Source organism: Antrostomus carolinensis, unplaced genomic scaffold, assembly GCF_000700745.2.
Source record: "Antrostomus carolinensis isolate BGI_N321 unplaced genomic scaffold, ASM70074v2 scaffold31312, whole genome shotgun sequence".
Classification (NCBI taxonomy): domain Eukaryota; kingdom Metazoa; phylum Chordata; class Aves; order Caprimulgiformes; family Caprimulgidae; genus Antrostomus; species Antrostomus carolinensis.
In genome coordinates this window covers 1-5,796 of record NW_010299434.1, presented here as the reverse complement: position 1 = coordinate 5,796, position 5,796 = coordinate 1, and positions in this window count along the sequence as shown.

The following is a 5,796-nucleotide window of genomic DNA, read 5'->3' as shown; positions in this document are numbered from 1 at the left end:
GAAAACAAACCATGTGCCAGCTATTTGTCTTGCTTTAACACATGCCTGGAGGGCCCATGGATACAGACGAGATAGGAATTACTATCCCAAGCAGGCTGGCTGCCTAGCTTGCTCTTCCACTTCCAGCTCTTACAAGCTTGCATGTTTAAACAAACAAAAAAAGTATAAAAAGAAGGGTAAGCAGCATCAACCACCACTCCTGCAATACACATACACACTCCTTTCTCCCCTGAAATCAAGCCTGGGCTGCAGCAATTAAAGTGTAGCTGGGAGACCCCCCGAGCTGCTCTGTAGCACCATGACAGCAGCTCACACCCACCACAGGGCTGGGTCAGAGACCTACACTCTTCACAGGCTGCCACCGCACAGACCTCATCAGCTTGTGAACCAGGCCCCGGTCTCCAGCGCACACCAGGACAGCAGCATCCCAACCAGAGGCCGTACGAGGTGGGAACATCCCACACAGGATCCCATAGGAGCTCTATGTCCTCAAGGAGAGCTGCTGCCTTGCCAAGCTCTGCCAGGAGGTATGGAAGGGGTCAGGTCAGCTCCATGCCCCTGGCTGCACTGCTCGTTAGCAGCTGTACAGTCACGCTGAGCAGTCCCAGTGAGGGCAGGGTGGTCGTGTCCCTCTGCAATTGCAGCCCAGAGGAGCCCCAGGAGAAGGAATCCCACATGCTGTGCACATCTGAGCTGCACTGCACTATCCCATTGCCACCCGATCCGCACCCAGCAGCAAACCTGGCCGTGTTGTGACATTCACAGCGATTAACACAGAGCAAAGAGGCCGCAGCTCAGATGCCTGATGTCACCTGCCCGGCTCGAGTTTCCCTCAGTAAACAAGCAAGTGCAGCTCAGCTTCCGCACCCCCCCCACACCCCGAGAGGCACCCAGCTCACAAACACACTCTAACCACAAAGTGTCCCTAGTTCAACAGTGAACATAGATGTAAAGAAGCAAAATAAAAATACCAGGAGGTGAATGAAAGTGTCTCTAATGTCCCTGCCCAGAGAGAACTGCCACCGCAACATCACCACGCATGCTGCCAGCTCGGTCATCCATCGCCTGTGCCCTCACCCGGCTGTCAATGACCTTGCCAAACCAGCCTGCAGCGAAAGCCACCTGTGCCCCATCTCCACCCGGCTTTGCAGCTATCAGGGGATCATCCTGCTGTAAAAATAAAAGTGATTTGGCCTAATGAAGCTGTAACAAGGGACACAAGCATGAGCGTGCCAGCAGAAGCCCTCTGTGACCCTGGAGTAAGTGACAATGGTGGCACAGATGTGACCAGCACAGGGGTACAGCCAGCAGCCGCCACTGCCAGGGGGGAGGTCTGGCCATGGCACAGCCTTAGCTGCCACCACCCCTCGGCCAGGGCTGGTCCCCAGCCCCGCAGTGGCAGAGGAAGAACGTGCTGAACTTGCCCCTCTCTGGAGCAGCTTTGCTGTGGGCCAGCTTGGGGCAGCTGGAAGCAGCAGCTGCAGACGGAAGCAGCAGGGCCTTTTGTACAGCTGGCAGGCGAGGACTGTGCTGCTGACAGCTGCTAACCACCGCTGTTTCCCTATGGAGACACAGGAGCTCAGAGATAGGAGCAGGAAGGACGAAAGGAAGAACATGTCCTGGCACAGGGCAGGTCAGAATGCATCCAGCCTGGCAGCACCAGCTTAGGAAGCAGCAGCTGCAGACGGAAGCAGCAGGGCCTTTTGTACAGCTGGCAGGCGAGGACTGTGCTGCTGACAGCTGCTAACCACCGCTGTTTCCCTATGGAGACACAGGAGCTCAGAGATAGGAGCAGGAAGGACGAAAGGAAGAACATGTCCTGGCACAGGGCAGGTCAGAATGCATCCAGCCTGGCAGCACCAGCTTATGCTGCCTGTCCCCCTCCCCATCCACACTCCTGTCCCACCTCCTGCGTGCCAGCACAGCCACTCTGATGTCTGCAAACCAGCTCCTGTCCTCGCTGCAAGGACGGCTCAGCAAAGGAGCTGCTGAACATCCAGGAGAACCAGCAGAGATGGAGGCATCTTCGCATGCCAGGCTGTAAGCACAACAGGACAGCAGCTGCCACGTCCCCATGGCTCTGAGCACAGACCATGTCACTTGCCCCAAGGTAAATCCCTGCTGGTTACCAGCCGAGGAAGTTTTTCCCCTTTAAGTTTAACCCAGTCAAGAGTTTTGGAGTGGAGGAAGGTCACAGCTTGATGCAGTCCCTAGTTCTGCCAACCCAACCCTACAGCAAAGGAGCAGGAGTCCATTCTGCTGCTCACAACGGCAACAAAACTGCACTTGGAAATTTTATTGTAGAAACATGAGCTGGGAAAAGCCCAGGGCAAACTGACTGGGCTGGAATTCAAGCCCAAACATCATTACTGGTAATTAATGGATTTTGGCGTGGACTTATTGACACACAGAGGCCAAAGCTGTCACTGCTGGAGTGACCGTACAGCTGCACTCACAATTACTTCACTAGCACCTTTTGTTATGGCACAGCCTGCTCACAAGCTTGGGGACGTCAGCTGGAGCGCTGCCACAGCCCTCACGCATGTCACATCACGGGTGCGCAGGGGCCACCGCACGCCCCAGCCTGTGTGCACCCCACTAAGCGTCCCTGGACGTCCCTTCTTCCAGGCCGAGCCTCCTGCAGCACACGGCAGCGCAGCAGCTCCTGGCAGACCTGTTTCTAAGGGGCAAGCAGGAGAGCCCGGGCGCACACACCATCCCTCCAGCATGTGAACTGGGCTGGGAGGTTATTTTAAACACAGCTGTGGTGGGTGACACACTTAAAATAACAAGAGCTTGCAAGTGTCTGAGCAGCAAGCTGGCCTGATAACGTGCTGTCAGCCTCACACAGCCCAAAGTCACAAGGCAGGGGAGGGGGGGAGTCAGACAACTGTGATTTGCTATTGTTCTCTGTGCCATTGCAGGGTGCAATTTCTGTTCTTTATGATTAGAAAGGATAACATCTTTGTCTAAATGAGACCTGAGTTCACACCAAGTTCCTCACTTGCAGCTCGATGAAAGCTTACTTGAACAAGTGAGTTAACAACAATGCAAAATAAACAGCTTCTAAAAGCAGTACACATTTCAAAATAAGAGTTTGTAGCCCACGCAGAAAATGAAAGACCTTTCAATAAGATCAAGTACTTTGATCTGAAACCAAGAGACTGAGAGTGCCTGAAGCTGCTCTTACACCTGGTAGCTGGGAACAGACTCTTGTGTTTCAACACCACAGAAACAACCCTCACCTACATCAGCTCCAGGAAACAGGCGTCCTCAAGGGCAGTCACACAGCCAGACAAAGCAGTGCCCGAGGCTGCCCACAAGTTCAAGCTGAAAAGCAGAGGGTCCTGCTGGCCACGAGAAGTCCGTGAGGACAGGACAGCTCGGAGAAAGCTTGGCCAACTCGGGAATGCCGGCAGCATAGGGACCAACAGTGTGGTGTGCTGATGTGCCACGCAGCTACACATCACTGCTCCCTCTCAGCTCCAGTACTGTCCTGCAGAGCCAGGGTTTGGGTGCACAACCAGACACGCAGGATGATGACCAGTTTCTCTCCTAATCAAGACACCAAGTTTTTGCTTGGCTGCTCAGGTCATCAGTGAGAAACCCCCCACCACGGGGATGTGTCAGCAAATTCCACCTGCATCCCATGATGACATTTGTGCCGGGCATTTGTGCTGGGGCCAGTCACTTCAATGCAGTGGCTGCGGTGATGAACGCTCCATGCTGAACAGAGGAGGCAAGAAGCACATGGGTGCCCAAAATGATCCTTTAACCTAAGTAGAGCAGCTCCAACGTGCACTCCTGCTCCCGAGGTGGCAGGGAGGGGGGCAGACCTTACTGACAGCTGGGCACTGGCCTGACCCACAGGAGAGCTGGAATCCAGCCGCCCCCTTGCTCTGCACTGCTGCAGATCTCTCCACGCACACGCGGGCTGGCGACTGAAGGCTCAAGCGTTTGAGTTCACAGGGGACTGTCTCACCACCCTCAGGGCACTGGAGCAACCCGATGAAGTGAGGGACTCCAGCATGAATAGGGAGAAAATCCAGGGCTGCAGCTTTGCTGTGGAGCTTCTAAAAACAAAGGGCCGGCTCAGTGCTTACCCTGGGCAGGCTGGCCTGGCTGTGACCAGAGTGTGGGGGCCACACCAAAGGGCAAAAGGTGCAGAATGTGAAGTTCCCATCACTATCAAAGGATATCAACTTTTCCGCCCTGACAGAGTCCCCAGGCCACCAAAGGGGACCTGCCACACCATGACAGCAGACTGGGCAGCTGTTTCCCCAGCAGCAAAGCTGGGAAGCCCCTGCCCTCACTCCCATCCCTGATTCGTACCTTCTCATTGTCTGGGCTACAGCAGCAGGGGAGCAGCTGTATCGCAGGGTAGGGAAACAAGTCTGGATTAAAGGCAACCAGCTGAAGCATGGGCTGGTTTGCAGCCCTTCAGAGTCTAAAGCACCTTCCTGCAGATCTGAGCAGACAGTGAACCAAAGGGACAGTGAACTCAACTGAGCTTCACAATGGGAGAACAGGTACAGGAGAACCACACAGAGACGTGGGCAGGGCATGGCTGCCAGCACGGGAACCAGCGGGCGGCCAGCACAGCTCCCTCTGGTTTTAGGCAGCAGGGTCACGCTCTCAGCCTTGGGCACAGAAAGAAAACAAAGGTGGGAGACTCGGGGTGAGTGGAACAAGTATAAAATATCAATATCTAGCAAGGAGACAAGAACTGCCCAATTAGTTCAACACACATCAATTCTTTGTCCATCCTATTTTCTGAGGCATATATGAAACTGTAAGAAAAAGCTCCCGGGTCTGTCCTTCAGTATGTGATGAGGAGCCTTTCCATGTCTTGGCCAGGGTAGGAAAGATTCCTCTGGGGGCATTGCAACAACCTCACACCATGCAGTGGTCTCTTGGAGCTCAGGAGTGGAGCAGAAAGAGAGATTCAAGTTGAGAAGAAGCCACCAGACACTCCCAGAGTTGCTATGTTGTATGAACCCAGGAAACACCAAGGAATGGCACCAGGCCAGGCTGGTGCAGCAGCCAAAGATGTCGTGTCAGTGACACAACATCTCCATGCAGGTGTCATTACCTGGGGACAGTGGCATTTAGCCTCATCAGCATCCTCCTCACAATGAGATCCCTGCTATGCTGAGACGGGCCCCAGGCACGACTGAAGAGTGGGAAGGGACGATTTGTCATCAACAAAGTTTGCTTAACAACACGTAAGGACGGCAGAGCAACGCAAGGACAGAGTAAGTGCCACTATCTGCTGGGTACAACTGCTAAGAATCAAGAAAAAATTACTAGATAAAACTGTAATCAGACCAACAATTTGCTCTTAATTCCCCCAAACTGCCTAGGAGCCACCAGACCATCACAGACACGTTCGGTGGGGAGCACACAGCAATCACAGGGAGTCATGTAGGGAGGGTTCTGATGTGGAGCTGTGGGGTAGAACTCTGCCATCCACAAGATATCAACAGCCTCATAGGGCAGGGAGACAAGCAGTCTGGCACAGCACTACAGGGCTTCCCCCTCCTGCACCCTCCTTCCCGGCCCGGACCCTGGAGGCATTCAGGAAACACTCCAGGCTTGTCTCAGCCCCTCTCGCAGCTCTGCTGCCAACCTGCAGACCCAGCGGGGACGTTTAACGACACCAGAGCAGCCAAGGCAAGACCCAGCGGAAGGACTAACAGCCAGGCTGTCCCAGCGCCCTGCTCGGGTGCGGTCAGCCCCAGCTCCGTCCTCACGGCTCTGCAAGTGCTGTTGGAGAGACCCGCCGGGGCCGGGGCT